This window comes from Procambarus clarkii, chromosome 66 (genome assembly GCF_040958095.1).
Source record: "Procambarus clarkii isolate CNS0578487 chromosome 66, FALCON_Pclarkii_2.0, whole genome shotgun sequence".
Classification (NCBI taxonomy): Eukaryota; Metazoa; Arthropoda; class Malacostraca; order Decapoda; family Cambaridae; genus Procambarus; species Procambarus clarkii.
The window spans coordinates 28282609-28301634 of NC_091215.1; the positions used below are offsets into that span (position 1 = coordinate 28282609).

Here is a 19026-nt window from a genome sequence, read left to right on the forward strand (position 1 = left end):
AGTACGCATAGCATTTCTTCATTACTTCCGTAATGCTAGGAACTTTGGGTAATTAGACGGACCCCTTATCCAGCTATGTTTTATGTTCTATCGTTTCACGACTTTCCTATTTTTGTATAGTGGCCCCCCATACTGACTGTCGGTTTATTTAAGTATTTATGAGAATATCACATTTGATATTCACATTTGAATATCTAATTTTTCAGCATTTGTCAACATTTTTTCAGCCAGGTTATTGTGACTTTTCCTCTGCATCATATTTGACGTACACAAAATATACAATAAAGTTCATAAAGTTACTATAGATGGGACGCAGGGGTCCTAGTAGGACTAAGCCTCTTGCTCCCCGTAGACGCAACTTAAGAGGCTCATAAAAAGAATGGAATACAGAGGTTATCTTGAGATGATTTCGGGGCTTTTAGTGTCCCCGCGGCCCGGTCCTCGACCAGGCCTCCACCCCCCAGGAAGTAGCCCGTGACAGCTGTCTAACTCCCAGGTACCTATTTACTGATAGGTAACAATGGCATCAGGGGGTGAAAGAAACATTTTGCCCATTTGTCTCCGCCTCCACCGGGGATCGAACCCGGAACCTCAGGACTACGAATCCGAAGCGCTGTCCAGGGGTGGGAATATGATCAACGTGCAGATAGTATACTTTGGCAAGTATAACATTCTAGTGTAGACTAGACTTCCTACGCCAAGCGGATGTGGAGCCACCTCAACATGAGCTTGTTGGGATCGCCTACGCTGGGTTAAAGCTTGGCTGAGTTAGTTTAGTTGAGTTCATTTATTATGCACCCCATACCCATCTTGTGGGCGGTATTGGAAAGGGTTACAGAGGCACATAATGGACTCAGGGACTGAACCCCACAATTCATTTAGCTAAGCTGAGGTCACTGGTTTCGCTGTTACGCACTAATAACGTAACAAGGGGCCAGATTCACGAAGCAGTTACGCAAGTACTTACGAACCTGTACATTTTTTCTCAATCTTTGGCGGCTTTGTTTACAATTATTAAACAGTTAATGAGCTCCGAAGCACCAGGAGGCTGTTTATAACAATAACAACAGTTGATAGGGAAGTTTTCATGCTTGTAAATTATTTAATAAATGTAAACAAAGCCGTCAAAGATTGAGGAAAGATGTACACGTTCGTAAGTACTTGCGTAACTGCTTCGTGAATCTGGCCCAAGGCCTTTAGCTTACTAAGCCCCTAGGAATTAGCACTGCACACGGCTATCGCCACATCGCATCACCACGACAAACTTCCCAGTTGTTTTAGATTCAGCTACTCAGAATGAAATGTCCATGTAGCACGGGCTATGGCGAGCCCTTACAAACTTCCCGCAAATCTCATGAGTGTACCCATGAGAGATCATACCAACCCTTTTAAGCTAGTCCCCAGGTAGCGGAGAATGGTAGCCTCCAAAACCCATCTCCAATTTATGAAACCCCGAGGGAAGGCCACCCCCTTAAGCCTCTCCCTCTCTAGGGATCTCTCGCAGCCGACTGAGTCACTCCATGCGAAGAGGGTGAGCATTTCCGGTGCATGTGACGCGTGTATGTGACGGGACCTCCCAGCTCAGAGAGAGAGAGAGAGAGAGAGAGAGAGAGAGAGAGAGAGAGAGAGAGAGAGAGAGAGAGAGAGAGAGAGAGAGAGAGAGAGAGAGAGAGAGACAGAGAGAGAAAGAGAAAGATACCTGGTTACCTGGTTGATACCTGGTTGATGGGGTTCTGGGAGTTCTTCTACTCCCCAAGCCCGGCCCGAGGCCAGGCTCGACTTGTGAGAGTTTGGTCCACCAGGCTGTTGCTTGGAGCGGCCCGCAGGCCCACATACCCACCACAGCCCGGTTGGTCCGGCACTCCTTGGAGGAATAAATCTAGTTTCCTCTTGAAAATGTCCACGGTTGTTCCGGCAATATTTCTTATGCTTGCTGGGAGGACGTTGAACAACCGCGGACCTCTGATGTTTATACAGTGTTCTCTGATTGTGCCTATGGCACCTCTGCTCTTCATTGGTTCTATTCTACATTTTCTTCCATGTCGTTCACTCCAGTACGTTGTTATTTTACTGTGTAGATTTGGTACTTGGCCCTCCAGTATCTTCCAGGTGTATATTATTTGATATCTCTCTCGTCTTCTTTCTAGTGAGTACATTTGGAGGGCTTTGAGACGATCCCAATAATTTAGGTGCTTTATTGCGTCTATGCGTGCCGTATATGTTCTCTGTATTCCCTCTATTTCAGCAATCTCTCCTGCTTTGAAGGGGGAAGTGAGTACTGAGCAGTACTCAAGACGGGACAACACAAGTGCCTTGAAGAGTACAACCATTGTGATGGGATCCCTGGATTTGAAAGTTCTCGTAATCCATCCTATCATTTTTCTGGCTGTCGCAATATTTGCTTGGTTATGCTCCTTAAACGTTAGGTCGTCCGACATTATTATTCCCAAATCCTTTACATGCTGTTTTCCTACTATGGGTACATTTGATTGTGTTTTGTACTCTGTAAAGAGAAAGAGACAGAAAGAGACAGAGAGAGAGAAACAGACAGAGAGAGAGAATGGGACGTGTTTATATGACAGCCTCCCAGCTCAGCGAGCGACCCAGTGAGAGAGAGAGAGAGAGAGAGAGAGAGAGAGAGAGAGAGAGAGAGAGAGAGAGAGAGAGAGAGAGAGAGAGAGAGAGAGGAGGGGGAGGAAGCCATTCAACACAGTGACCCGTCCACCTAGACAAAACCTCCCAGCTCATTGACAGTCATGAGGATAGGAATGAGATCACAAATACATTACAGAATGAAGGCAAGACAGCTTCACGTTTCGGAAAAAGATCTGTGGTAAACATAACTCCAAATCTAAGAACAGAAGAACACCTCAGGAGAGTAATGTCGACAACATAATTCAAACTTGTCAAAGTCTGGAAAGTCTTTAGGAACTTCGACAAAGGAGCCTTTTCGAACGCTAATGAAACCTTGGTCCTACTCTTGGGTGATAAGATACAGATATATCAATGATACTACTGTATATAACTATGATACTACAGTAGATATCAATACTACAGTATATATCAATGATACTACAATAGATATCAATGATACTACAGTAGATATCAATGATACTACAGTAGATATCAATGATACTATAGTATATATCAATGATACTTCAGTATATATCAATGATACTTCAGTATATATCAATGATACTACAGTATATATCAATGATACTACAGTATATCTCAATGATACTTCAGTATATATCAATGATACTTCAGTATATATCAATGATACTTCAGTATATATCAATGATACTACAGTATATATCAATGATACTACAGTATATATCAAAGATATTTCAGTATATCTCAATGATACTTCAGTATATCTCAATGATACTACAGTATATATCAATGATACTTCAGTATATATCAATGATACTACAGTATATATCAATGATACTTCAGTATATCTCAATGATACTTCAGTATATCTCAATGATACTTCAGTATATATCAATGATACTTCAGTATATATCAATGATACTTCAGTATATATCAATGATACTTCAGTATATATCAATGATACTACAGTATATATCAATGATACTACAGTATATATCAATGATACTTCAGTATATATCAATGATACTTCAGTATATATCAATGATACTACAGTATATATCAATGATACTACAGTATATATCAATGATACTACAGTATATATCAATGATACTACAGTATATATCAATGATACTACAGTATATATCAATGATACTACAATACAGTATATAGCAATACTACTACAGAATATAGCATAAACTGCAGTCTACAGCAATAGGCTACTACAGTATATAGCAATAAGATACTAGGGTATAAAGGCTCTATAGACCTACCCATCACCCATCTTGCCGCTCCATCCCAGACCTCACGCAAACACCACCAAAATCATCATGAGTTACCGAAGGCACACAGTACACCAGCGTCAGAGAGAGAGAGAGAGAGAGAGAGAGAGAGAGAGAGAGAGAGAGAGAGAGAGAGAGAGAGAGAGAGAGAGAGAGAGAGAGAGAGAGAGAGAGAGAGCGCAACTTTCTGTGAGACAGCAACAGCCAAGAATGTAGTCAGCATTGCTCGGTCAATATACTAGCCTGCCAGCAGCCTAGCTTCGTACTCACCTAGTTGTATTCACCTTGTTGTGCTTGTCGGGGTTGAGATTTGGCTCTTTGGTCCCGCCTCTCAACTGTAAACTCAACTTGGTCCCGCCTCTCAACTGTAAACTCAACTTGGTCACGCCTCTCGACTGTAAACTCAACTCGCAGCTTTGTGGGACAAAACATGTCACACTCTGGCCCACGAACTCCTGTGTTAGTTTACCTAATACTTTTAAGTAGTACTTCACAGATCAATTTCCTAGCTCTATATGTAGCCAAGGTAACTAGCGCCATAGAGAAGCCACTCTCCATCCACGGGTTGGGTGACTGAGTGACCCGACATGTCACCCACGAGAAACAAGCACCAATAGCCACGAGGCAGAGGCGTAATAACCCAACAATGCGAGTCATGAAATTATATGTGCGCACAACTTTGGAATAAGTCTACAGAATCTGGCTCCAGTGCAGAGTTGAAATTCACAACAATAAGCAGTTTTACTCAGAGAATTTTGTAATTAATATCCGCTGCCGAGTTCCAGTAATGGACACCAAGTTCAAGCAGGATTATTGAGATAATAAGATACACATCATAAGGATAAAGTAGCTGAAGGTATTTCTAGTCTCATGAATGGAAACATCGCGCAGCTTTACTAGGATATCACCTGTGACGTCATTGCGGAAACTTAGACGTCACTATGGACTGGTGACGTCAACGCGGATACCAGTGACGTCACGATAAACACTGAATAAAAAAAACTTATCTATGTATAAATTTAACATATCCGTTTATTGGAATAACATATTTCATGCATACCTGCCTAACGATTAGATCAAACGGAAATCAAAACCGATATGAAGGCTTCTACCAATAAATCCGTCAATATCGAGTCCTATATTTATCCCATGTCGTCACTCTCCTTTACTTAAAGATACACAGCTCAGGCAATCCACTCTCTACTTTAACCAGTGTAGACGGGAGAGGCGGAGGGGCGTGGAGAGGCTTGCAAGAGTGTGGAGGGATGTGTCGAAGGGCGTGGACGGTGAAGAGGGGGCGTGGACGGAGGTAGAGGGGCATGGAGGAGTGTAGAGGGGGCGTAGAGGGATACAGATGGGCGTAGAGTGGTGTGGAGGAGACTGAGGCCGGGTAGCAACGAGGGGAGGTGGAGGGTGTTGACTATTCTGGTCCGGGTGGGTATCACTATGCCATAGCAGCCGTCTCGCTAGTAATGCGGCGAAGGCTACACCTTTGCTTACCTATACAAACCTTAATAAGTCACTTAAGTGTACTACATCAAATACAAAAGGTCACTGTTAGTGTAAATGAAGACCAACACCGTGGTCTCGGTCCTCCACACACACACACACACACACACACACACACACACACACACACACACACACACACACACACACACACACACACTTGACCCTTGGGACCGGTCCTCCGAACGCCTTGACCTATAATGGGAAAGGACCACAACCCGCTATTCTGAATAGATGAAGTTACAGCCCTGCTCCTGTGCCAGGTGAGCCCACTACGGGCTCACCATAGCCCGTGCTACTTATAACTTTTTGTTCCCAGTAGCTGAATCTTAAACAACAACAAACCTTTCCATAGACTACGGCAGCAGCATAATGCTGTGTACCTAAACTTGTTAAAAACAATAACAAAAATATAAGTAATACTAGTTGAAGCCTACACAAGCCTAGGCTACAAGGGCGGGCCACCAACACACTTCAAGACTCACAGGGATGGATGACCTGCACATCACCTCCCCACATCCGCCAAAAACAATTCTTACCAAGCTAGCCAAGACACGAAAGCCAAGGTCACACCAACTACTTTGTAACTTTGTAAAACTGTTGTAACTTTTAGTATGAGCTTTGAGGCTATAAATTTCATATAATGATATTGTATAGTGATTGTATGAACTTTGAGGCTATAAATTTCATATAATGATATTGTATAGTGATTATATGAACTTTGAGGCTATAAATTTCATATAATGATATTGTATAGTGATTGTATGTACTTTGGAGCTATGTTAGTGAAGAGGACTAGGGAGAGAACACTATAATAGCGCTGTAATGAGATTAACGATAGGAACACTATGATGAGAGTAATGAGAGAGAAACCACCATGAGAATAATGAGAAAAGACAGTAATTCAAGATAACGTTTCCAGCTGTGTGTTATCAGATCCAACAGATACAAACACTGAGTTAGTGCTTACAAAGTGACAAGGTGAAGCGGAGGTGGCGCCAGCAGGTGAAGGTGGGAGACATCACACACACACACACACACACACACACACACACACACACACACACACACACACACACACACGAAATAAAAGTGTAACACACATTGTAACAATTCCTACTGTTGTTGCTGTTATAGATTCAGCTACTCGGAACAAGTTCCAAGTAGCACGGGCTATGGTGAGCCCGTAACTTACCTGGCACAGGAGCGGGGCAAATGAGGAACAATTCCTACTGCATGCGTCTCATCTTCACCTCCCTGACCTCAATCCACCCTTGCTCAACTGACCTCTCGCCCCTACCCTTACCCTTTACAAGCACCAGTCATGTGTATCCCTCATACACACGATAAAGCCCTTATTTGTGACTCGTCTACAAATATAGTCTAATCTCATCTTTGTATTTTTTTCTATTTTATGAAATCGGGGAGTAAATAGTCGATCGTACCAGCAAGTTACGAATAACTGGTTCCAGTTAAGGAGCACTTACACAGTTAGCAACTGTGTCAGGCGTACCACAAGACGTGATTCGCCTGGTTCCCGATGGTGCTTAACAAGCCAACAGGTTCTTCATTGTCTTCACTTAAGGCTACGTTAGGCTCTTCACCGTCCCCACCTGAGGCTACGCTAAGCCCTCCACCGCCCCCACCTGAGGCTACGCTAAGCCCTCCACCGTCCCCACCTGAGGCTACGCTAAGCCCTCCACCGTCCCCACCTGAGGCTACGCTAAGCCCTCCACCGTCCCCACCTGAGGCTACGCTAAGCCCTCCACCGTCCCCACCTGAGGCTACGGTAGACACCACTTACCAAAGCAAGATTACAGTTTCACCATCTGAAAAAATTGTCAAGTCAACTAGGAAGATGTTCCAGAGGGCGTCGAGTGCCAGAACCCTGTTATCATCCAGCGAGGAGGAAGACCACACTATCCACAGGTGTGGACGTGACTATCTCCAGACGCCAGCAACACACACACACACTTTATAAGATAAGACACCACTGTCTTATCTTGTGTGTAAATGACCGCGTCGTGTCTTGCCCCACTGCCAGTGCAGCACGGGGATCATAGCAACAAGGTTCACCGCAAATTAATTGTATATAGTAGGCATCCATCAGTCTCAGGAGACTATGGAGTTGTCCTCTGGTTGTTGGTCTGGAGTGGCCTCTCCAGGGCGCAAAACCAGGGTAGGTTGATATGGAGGAGAAGCTGTTACCCAAGCAGCAGGTCCCTCCCCCCCCTCTCTGTATATATAGAATTAATGTTCCATCTCTCACAAGCATGTAAATAAATTAGAAAACGTAAAAAGACATGATACTAAACGGGTGACGGACCTAACACACTAGGCCTGTGAGGAGAGGCTGGAGGCGTTTGTTAACCATCGAAGCTAGAAGAGATAAGGAAGAGGTGATATGATCACCACATGCAAAATCGTGACAAGAGATTGACAGAATTGATAAGAGGAATGTCTTAAACCTGCAACTCTGAGAATAGGAAGCTATAGATTCACCGAAAGTAAATAAGTGGGAAAAACTTATTGTTTGCAAAGAGCAGTAGAGAGGGTGAACATACAGCAGCCCGTCCTCCTAAGGTCAAGAAACTGTCGTACTAACGTGCCCTCTCCTAACCTACCGGAAAACCCAAAACAGTAAACACGACAGTATGTAAATTTCGCGAGCCGCTACCATTTTCTAGTACGACAATTTTTGTTCTTGGGTAAAGAGTATGCGAAGGAGGGGGGGGGAGAGGGTTTAGAAATAGCCTAAGCTACTCTATCTCTTTGAGATGTATTTTATAGTCTACTTAAACCTACTTAAACTTGAACGTGAAGGTAGAGTATGCGTCATAATGCGACACTGTTAGAAGGACGGGTTGAACCCAAGGCACTTGGGTTCAACTCGACGACGCACTGCGGTATATCTCTGCTACTTCTTTATTTTATTTTTTGAGATATATACAAGAGTTGTTACATTCTTGTACAGCCACTAGTACGCGTTGCGTTTCGGGCAGGTCCCTGGAATACGATCCCCGCCGCGAAGAATCGTTTTTACAACCAAGTACACATTTTACTGTTGAGTTAAAAAGAGGCTACAGTTAAGGATTTGCGCCCAGTAAATCCTCCCCGGCCAGGATACGAACCCATGACAAAGCGCTCGCCGAACGCCAGGCGAGTGTCTTACCACTGCACCACGGAGACGTTTATTTCAAGAGTGGTTTGGTAAGGTCAAACATATATTCTCATCTAGCAACACACGCAAGATTCAAGTTCAAGTACGTTTACCGAGACAATAAAAATACATCTCAAAAGAGATAGAGTAACTTAGGCTATATCTACCCTCCAACACGCAGGGTCCACCAGGCCAGTTTTATCAGATTTCAACTTTCAAGATATCTTACGCGAAGCTTATTGTACACACACGCCTGCTACTAACTATTAATTTCAGTTTTGAGTTCGCCTTTATTTAAATGGGGTTCATGTGCGAAAAAATATAGTGGATTAAAAATGAAGTGGCGGGAATAAAATCAAAAAGTTTCCAAAAGGAAGAATGGTAGGAGCAAGACAGAGGAGACAGTGGCCACTACTGCACAATCACTCGCCCTCACCAATTCTCACGTATCGTAACATCACCACTTATATGTCATGATTCGAACCAACCTGTCGTGGCTTATCTCCGCGATATGCTTCTACTGAAAGAGGATAAGGAGAGTAATGTATGTGCCTCTGCCCTACTGCGCGCTTCTTGTTACTACACTCCATATCGTACAAATGTAGGCGTGGCGCTCTCTAGCCTCGCCCGCTAAAATTCCTACCTCCTACAGCTGATTCTTACCGGCCGCAGCAGGGAGTTTAAGCCCAAACGCTGTGATCTTTTTTCGCTCACGATCCATAGGGCAGCTGAATGTATCTTGGCAAGTCCCTCTTTTTGGCCAAAGGACAGAAGACACTAAAGATGTTCCATCTTCTATGGATAAGCGCTGTGATCTTGTTGGTTCACAAAACCTTCTTCATCTTTAGATGCTTTTTCACCCGTAGGGTTGTAAACCCGTGGAACAGCCTACCCTCCGAAGCCGTCAACACCAAAACTCTGCTGGGTTTTAAAATACAGCTGGAAAGATCAGGGCAAATGAGGGACCTTTGACAAGCCGTCGGCTTCCTGTCCTCATCGAGGCCACTAGTATTGCTGGGCCTCAGGTAAATTCAGGTAAAGGTAAAAATCTGTTTTGACTTGTCCCGTTGAGGAGTTAGGTCGAGGTTGCATACCTAACCCTTATATTAAATAGTCTATAAAACATCAATATTCTTGCTGTTACGGAAGATAAATTAATCACTAATTAATCCAGATTCTTGCAGCCCACTTCAGTCTTCCTCTTGCCGATTACACACACACACACACACACACACACACACACACACACACACACACACACACACACACACACACACACACACACACACAACGAAGCGGCTCTTCATAGGATTAAAAAAATATTACAAGTTAAACTCATCTTGTCAACAAACGCGTAGCACAAATCACAGAACTGTTAATTAAATGGATCATCACTTATTTATTTTATTTATTTATTTATATACAAGAAGGTGCATTGGGGGTTAACAGAGAATATTGAAATTAAGTTTAATTTAAGGAAATGTATATGTTTATCTCTCAGAATGTTTGGTAATATGTTTATTGTTTGTGATGTGTTTATATGTATGTATTAACACGATGTACTGAACGGGGTGAGAATAGCTTGAGCTACCTCATCCCTTTGTGTGTATTTGACCTCAATAAACTTATTTCAATTTCAGTTTAATTTATATTTTTGTAAAGCACGCATAGCGTTTCGGGCAAATTTAATAACTATTTATCATTTAGCATTTAACAACTATTATCGCCGTCGGAGACAGAGAGGCAGTACTTAGGCTTATCGATGTGCCCTCGGGGTCAAGTACTGACTTTCCCCAATATACAAACCATAACAGTTGCACAACTCCTGGGTGAAGAGTGAAACGTGCCCAACCGTTTTTGTCTGAACTGATGTCTGGTTTCCCATGAAAGTGGAATCCTACTTTCTGATGTTATGCCACTGATGTAGGAATAACTGATGTTATCCCACTGATGTAGGAATAACTGATGTTATCTCACTACCCTATTCGTGACAGCCCCATTCACGTGATAATGTTATGCAACTTGAATAGCAAATACTACATAATGGGACAAAAAATAATGGGTGAATATAAAAAAATGAGAGGGAGGGAGATATCAGGAGAAAGTACCAAGCCATTACGACTATATAGCACTGGGAAGGGGTCAGGATAAGGGTTTGGGATGGGACGGGGGGGGAAGGAAGTTTGCCCGACCACTTGGACGGTCGGGGATTGAACGCCGACCTGCATGAAGCGAGACCGTCGCTCTACCGTCCAGGCCTACCATTCTTTTAAAAGAATGAGAGTAAATCCGCAGCATGAGAAAGGCCTAAATCAACAGAACATGTAACAAAGCCTTCACATTTGATAAATTTGGATCCACCATAATTACAGAAAATTCATAATATTGATGATATTCATAAAATCCAATACAATAAAAATAATAAAAATATTGATGAAAATTCATAAAATAACTTGTAAAATATTAACATTACAGTGACAACTGTTGGCAGTAAAAAAAACAGCATAGAATCTGGCATGAGGCAGCAAGACTCCACAATGGTGCCATGTTTTCGTACCCTGTTCTTGTCATTTAACAAGCACGCAATTTGTACTCATCTATTTTTTTTTTCAGCCGTATCATAAGTGAACGTTATCTAGATTGGCTCGGCAAGCATACCCGGGCCTTTGTTCATGGACCTCGATGAGCGAATATTTTGAATAAATGTTCAAAATGAGTACTCTATTGAATATATGAAGAATACGCATCTTGGTGATTAATGTTATTATGGTGATTAATAATGGTATATTCTGGTAAAGCCGCTAACGCGCAGGAAGGTCCTGAATCTTAGCACACAAGGAGGAATATTCAGTTCTCAATAGAAAAATAAAGTGATTCACATAATTACTACATGAGCATAAAGTGACGATAAAAGTAAATTATACTAAAGTTGCACTTTTAGATTAGAAAATACCGGGTGAGTATTTAGTCTGTGGTCATACAGTGGCCACTGGATCAATAGAGCTTCGCGGCTTAACACAAGATCCTGCAAGCTGGATTAACCGCGGATGTTGCTTCACTCAAGTGAAAACAAATAAGCTACAATGTGTTTTAACATAAAACATAGTTGCGTATATGGCAAAAATAACCATGTATTATTGTTAATAAAATGAATGAACTTGTTTAGCTGCAATTAGTCAGAGATTCTGAAGGCTTAATTAAAAAATATATTCGTAAGGCATTTTCACTACAGATGAAAGAACATTTATTTTTCTTATTGACGAACTTATGTCTGCACAGCAACCCTTTTCTGTATGATCACATACTGTAGATCACAAACTAGCAATGAGTTCATCTAATGTACCCATCTCACATGGGAGTGTGAGGGGGGGGGAGGGGTGTTGGCTTTCTAGTGGCTAGATCAAAATCCAGGATCTAGTGACCTTATATAATAAACAAATTGCTTTACCTACCATGTAACCACTTAAACATGTCCACTGTATATTGCATGAATGCAATATCATTAATATTATTATTTGCTGCTCGAGTTTCACCTCATTTGAAGAGGGGAAGTTTTGGGTAGTTAAACCCAAACCACACACTAGAAAGTGAAGGGACGATGAAACGAGGAATTACAATAACGTGGCTGAAGTATGTTGACCAAACCACACACACTAGTAAGTGAAGGGCCGACGACGTTTCGGTCCGTCCTGAACCATTCTCAAGTCGATTGTGAGAATCGACCTGAGAATGGTCCAGGACGGACCGAAACATCGTCGTCCCTTCACTTACTAGTGTGTGGTCTGGTCAACATATTTCAGCCACGTTATTGTGACGCCTCGTCTGCCTTTGGGTAGTTAATACTTCCAGAAGTGGATTCCAAAGCACGAAGGGAAGCAGGGCCTCTAGAAATCCAACCTTTCAGGACCAGCAGCGTTCAACACCACTTTACAAGTCAGTGCTCTTCACCTTGGTAATATCGAGTGGATTTATATTTTTTTTACTGATATACCCTTTATCAGCACTCTCTTCACCGAGATTATATAACGTGATCAAATAATTCTACCCCTATCAATTGATCACAGGAGTTAAAAGCAGAGATACATTCGATATATAAGTTAAAATATATCAATACATATGTATATATATATGCAATGAACATATCACTTTATGCTTTATCAACCTTATTATTAAAAAACAATGGAAATGTACTTACACACGAAATGCACTATAGTTGGTCCTCAATGATAACTTTAAAACAATGAAAACGAGAATTCCCGAAAACAGAGAAAACGGTGAGACTGAGGCGCGGGCGAAGTCTCCGGAGTGAAGAGCGCGAGGCGGAGCCAGACGCCGGCCAGCGCTCATAGCGGGCCGTGTGCACTACTCCTCCCACTGATGCCAACACCAGAATTATCCCAACATTTCGTAATTCTCATATTTTCATTGTGTTTTACGCACCATAAAGTCACATATCATCAACAAGAAGTAAAATGTAGAAGGATTTTGTTGAGCTTATATCATAAATTTGTTTACTTAATAGTAAAATAAATATTTTAACTTTCTTCCTCTTGGCGATACACACACACGCGGTCTGCTGGGGTTAGCGTGTCGTGTGCAAGATGAAGATCGCAATGTAGTCTGGAACCGTCTGTTCCATGGGAATTAATCGTAAAGAGCAGAGAGGGCTTGATAATTGTATAACTGCACCCTTTTCCCTTACACTTTCTCCCTCTTACAATAGATACTTGAAGATATTACAACAGCTTTCATTATCTAATGGGCCAAGATCGAGTCATATATATCACACAAACTGAAATTAAACCATTTTCGTGAGGACAACTTGGCAAACGAAGGTCTCATAGTATAGTTGGCTTCGTCTTCGACTCACAATCAAAGATCACGGCTTCCATTCCCAGACGGGACACAAATGATTGGGTACGTTTCCAAGGAAACATGCCCAGCCATTTGTGTCCTGCCCGAAGACTGAACCAAAGTCTCTGGGGTTGTGAGCCGAGGACACAGACCACTATGCTACCTAACCATCTTGAACACTTATGCAATGTGCTCTTCCCATCATTGAATGGTTGCAACGCAGGTATATAAGGGCCGGCGGTGGGGTAATGAGGATGATTTTAACTACTTAGTTAATTAAACTTCTAATTACGAAGAATTAGAAGTGTGTGGAATTACTCTGGTGTGTGGTTTGGTCATTATATAAACGTATTCGGAACTTTAAAATTAGGATACTAGAGCACAAAAGAATATTTTTTAAGGTCTGGCTTACCATTATGTAAGCATTCTAAACCTTCTCCAAGATGAGGAATCATTGTTATGAGACGAACCATCCTTTCCAGGAGTCCGATTTTTACATCTTGGATACACGCGTGAGTGGCTCGCCTGATAATCGTATAATGGAATCCTTATATGCCAGAGCTCTGGCCTCTGTTGAATAATAATGTTTCAGTCGTCGTACAGTTGCATACTGTATAAACTTTGTCAATGTTTCAGTTCTCCTTTTACATATGCTCTGTGTAGGCTTTATTATTTGTTAGTGTTATTTTTTTTGCAGGGTCTCTTTTGATTTGGAGTTTTTGGTGCTTATTTTGAGTTATGTCTTTTTATTAATTCTGCTTAATTAAGGTACTGGGTATAATATTTGGTATTTATTACTGTGTAACATTTGTTTATTTTAATGAGTACAATAACTTATAATCTATATTTTTTTAATTGTTTTTGTATGAATTTCTAGAATTACTTCAGTTCATATTTGTAGTTTGCAATGAGCATTTACGTCTCAACTGAATAATATTTGTCAAATTCTATTTTGTTAGATTTTTCCTAGTATTTTGTTAATACAGTACCTGAAACTAGTCGAGTTTTCTGTATTTTGTTCCTTTTTGATGTATAATTGTCATTGCTCTATCTTTTACTTTGTAGTGTAACTCTATTCAGTATTTTATTATTAAATACTGAATAGAGTATTTAATAATAATAGAGTATTTAATACTGAATAATAGTATTTTATTATTAAATGATTTATTAAAATACCAGTCGATAAATCCAGTCAATAGACTTTCAGCCTCACACGCATGGGGTCCACTGTTTGAGACCCATACAGTCTAGGTGAATGGAATGGTATGGATTTATTGTTTGCGAGTTAAGTTTTAATTTTTGTTTTAGATATGATGATGAATACATTGATGTATTCGAAATGCCATGCCCATTTAAATTAAAAGCAAGATTAAGCAGGCAAAGGACTGAGAGAGGATATTCCTTAAGTAGTTTCGTATCTAATAATACATCTTCAGAAAGATGTATTATTAAATACGAAAGTACTTAAGGAATTTCCTGTCTTTATCCTTCGTTCGTGGTCTGACATTGTCACATTGTTCATCACGTGTTAATTTTTCTGTGATTTACACACACACACATATATGTATACAGTATATGCATGTTAGCTTGGGGGACCACTATTTAGAAAACTCAAGCAATGTAAACTCGATATTTTGATCCCAAACTGGGACTGTCTGCAGCCATTGGGGGGGGATTAAACTTGTAACCTTACAGGCAATTCATGCATGTGCCACTTCTTGGGTGGTTTAATCTTCATCAATCAATCAACATGTAACAATTCAAACAGTCTTTGATAATGTTAACAAGGGTTAACAAAATGCATCTCTTACCATCAGGTCTTATTAAAATTGCAAAATGAACTTTGGAGAGTTAATTTTTCAACTTCCTTCTCAAGTGAAGAAAAGATAAGAAAAATAAAGAAGATTCATGCTAGAATCATTGACCTCACCCTTTCTGTCATATTCACTGATCCTGTTAACATTTACAAAGGCCGAGATGTGGGTACTATGTAACTGGATCAAACTGACTGTAATCGAAAGCGTGATGAAATAACATGTCTCATGGGACAATAGACCTTCTGTGGTTTTCTTACTTGCTAATTGATCTATTGTAAAAGAGCATTCCTAGATCTTTTCCACTGAGTTTATAATAGGAGTATTCAATATTAGGAGATTCATTACGTGCCATTAATAATATTATCCCTTATTAACTCTAACAATTACTGTTAGAATCGTGAATGCTTTGGGCTGTCCAAACATATAGTTCTCAGTTCTAAATAAATCATAACTCTTACTATAGTATTGCACTAGTTCTTTCTGTCCTTGGTGTCAGTCCTACTGTCTTAAAATATGTGGTTTTGCCAATAAAGAGTATCATCATATTGGATAATATCTATGTGAGATGGTATCCATTTAAAGGATATTCTACAACTCTTGTTCTGTGCATCATTTATATTATATCTAATTGAGGTTATAATACTCCAGTATCTAATATGCAAATTGGGTTGATAAGTGCTAACACAGATGACTACAAGTCCAGAAAATTACTCATCCTGTATATTCAATGTAACTGCTAGTTGTACTGCAGTTACGTCTGTATGTGTGGAACTTAACTGACTTCTTTACCCTAACAATAGTTGTCCATGTAGTGCATACATCCATTGTTTCCATAAAACTTAGAGGCATCTGTGCTATAACCTGTTGACATATATAAGCATAAGCTGTCAGAATAAGCATAGGACTAGTGCTTATGCATCCATAAATTATTTATTTTTTATTTAATATCTACCATATTTTCATATCTAAACTAATTTATATATGGCTAGACTTATTTTAAAGAGTTTTATATTTTTGTTATTTTGGGGGGGTTTAGTGTCACATCACACTTTAAGCAGAAGGATTTTGCTTTGCTGGGAGATGGCCTCGCCAATAACTGGTAACTTTACCCTCCTGCAGTACTGGAGAATCATTTGAATACTCAACCTTTCCCTAACCTATTGATAGTAGATGCACTTGATATAGGATCATGAGGTGTTGCACTAAATGGATAAATAGTCTACAGTAATGCTATGATACCTATACTGTAAAGCATTTAGAAACAAGATGAAAAAGTATCACTGCACTTAGGCTAGGAATAGTTTACCCAGACCCTTGTAGAGGGTTATTATTAAAATGACTTCAGATTTTCCGGAGAAAGTGCTGCACTTTCTCTGAGATGATCTATTCTCCAACAATATGTTGAATAACAGCACAAAAATTGTCTCACTTATTGAGGCTAGCCTAAGAAACATTTTATCAGACATATTTTTGTTTCACCATGAAGCAGCATAATGTTTACATGATTTCCATTTAATATGATACTGTATCTTCATATATGAATTCATCACATATATAAAGTGATGCTTTCTCACAGAGATCTGGATCACTCGTGAGAAACTATTATTCCATTCAATATACAGTATATAAAATAACATTTATGTGATGTATGACACATCATATAGGCTTTACAATATAATACAAGGTTCGATTGCTGGGCATGACAGAAATGGTTGAGCATATTTCCTTTCACCTAATGCCTTGGTTCATCTAACAGTAAATAGGAACCCCTGGAGTTAGTCAACTATTGTGGGTTGCACTCTGATGAAGGTCAATAATTGGCCTAGGAGGACCTCGATAAGCCTAATTACTGGCTTTCTGTCCCCGACAAGGGGATTGAACTAGATCACTAAAGGCACTGATAGGCAAGAAAGAAGTTTCCTAGGTGCTCTAATATAGGTTAAAAGTACTATAATATTATATTTAACAAGGTCATTTTCGCCTTATTCTTCCCATCAAAAGCTATTATAAAAAGCATCAAATATATTTCGCAACAAGAACTTTCTCAAGTGAGAACAAACTTGGCCACAATGTACCTACCAAAAACTGGAGGTTAGAAGTCACTTGTTGTACTCGTTCCGTGACATCTTCAAATAGTACTAAACTTCACGAACATAGATTTTTCTTAATCTTCAAGTAAATGACTACAATATCGAAACGAGTTTCACATGTTAAACATTGTTGTTGTTACGAGCACATCAAGTGACGTCACAGCAACAACAACAACAAATGGCCAGTTGTTCTTTTAATTTTTAATTTCTTGTGTCTACCACTTATTATATTTAACTTACTCAAACACAAACACAGAGCGTTATTTACAATCTAAATTATATCACGTACTATATTATTTAAAATCTCATGTAAGAATTTAGACATTTACTTAAATTATTTCAATGTTGTTATGTACGACAATTTGTAATGTTATTTTAGTACTCAAAGCATTTTGTAATAAATACATCGATATAATTGTGTCCTCGTAATTATACTATTACTATCAACGCTATTTTTAATGTTAATATGAGAAAATTGTAGAATATCATAACGAACACTATCAATCAAGGCAGAGTTCGCATAAGTTAATCCGGCGAGAGTAAACACCGTTAATATGTCGTCGTACTTTGAGCTCTGTAACTACCGTACTTCATACACTCAGGAATTTTAGAAGATATTCTTGTACTGTTCCCAGATTTTGCTAGTGGGTTTGCTATATGGTTCATCTAATATAATCTATTAGCCTGTACTGGCAAAATCTGGGTAGACTACAAAAATATCTTCCAATATTCGTGAGTGTATAAAGTAGTTATAGAGCTCAAATAATACCTCATACCATTAGGATTTAAATCTGCAATCTGCAGTCTCTGTAATCATTGATTACAGAGCAATCACTGCTATAGTGTTGGAGAGTATGTAATGAAGCAGTTATAAATATATATGTTGATCTGTAATTAAAGTTATCAGTTGAAACTATGCTCCAACTCTATGGAGAGTTGGGTGACAGATCAATAATCACAATAATATTTTATTTATAACAAAATATTACAGAGGTTGTGCTACATAATTACTATAGAGATGTATATAGTCTTTAGGTAAATTTTGGAAACAGGGAAACCCTTATTGATGTAGACCTAAGAGTAAGTAAGGCTTCCTATGACAACGGGAATTATTATTATTATTTTAAATTAATTGCAAGATGGGGAGCAATATTGTGAACCTACAGCTATATCTTGTAACAAACTATAACCTTCATATAGTATATGACAACGGCACAGTCGAGTGAGCGCAGTTGGTTAGTTATAAGCTTGTTAATTACACAAATACCTAATGATCTCCCCTCTTGGATGGCTTAATCTTTATCAATCAAAGACCTAATTGGCTATCTTATAACAGCAATAGTTGGCTATAGATATAGTTGCAATCGAAACTTCATATAATGATGGCTCGATACAAAAGTATTTTTAATGTGTTTTATACATGTTCCTTTTACCACGATACGTGCTTCCCCCTATGGTAGTAGGCGTGGTAGTTGTGGTAGGTGTGGTAGATGTGGTTGGTGTGGTACTTGTGGTAGATGTGGTAGGTGTGGTGAAATTGAAATTGAAATGAGATTGAAATAAGTTTGAGGTAAAATACACACAAAGGGATGAGGTAGCTCAAGCTATTCTCACCCCGTGGTAGGTGTGGTAGTTGTGGTAGGTGTGGTAGTAGTGGTAGGTGTGGTAATAGCTATAAGTGTAGAGGCTGTGGTTGAGGCACC

The 19026-nt window shown here is 39.9% G+C and overlaps 1 protein-coding gene across 10 annotated transcripts in view; it reads right to left on the reverse strand.

Moving 5' to 3' along the window:
• Positions 1-17472, reverse strand: part of ATP7 (copper-transporting ATPase 1) — a 48966-nt gene extending 31494 nt beyond the window's left edge. For 3 of the 10 annotated variants that reach the window (XM_045760227.2, XM_069309985.1, XM_069309992.1), the window contains exon 1: positions 12758-12909. The gene's annotated coding sequence lies outside the window, so the exon portion shown is untranslated. Of the gene's footprint in view, positions 1-1384; positions 1404-4163; positions 4410-7206; positions 7357-12010; positions 12159-12459; positions 12489-12757; positions 12910-17308 lie in introns of those variants that run through there. The other 7 variants (XM_069309993.1, XM_069309987.1, XM_069309990.1 and 4 more) reach the window with 6 other exon arrangements.
• Positions 17473-19026: the final 1554 nt, after the last annotated feature.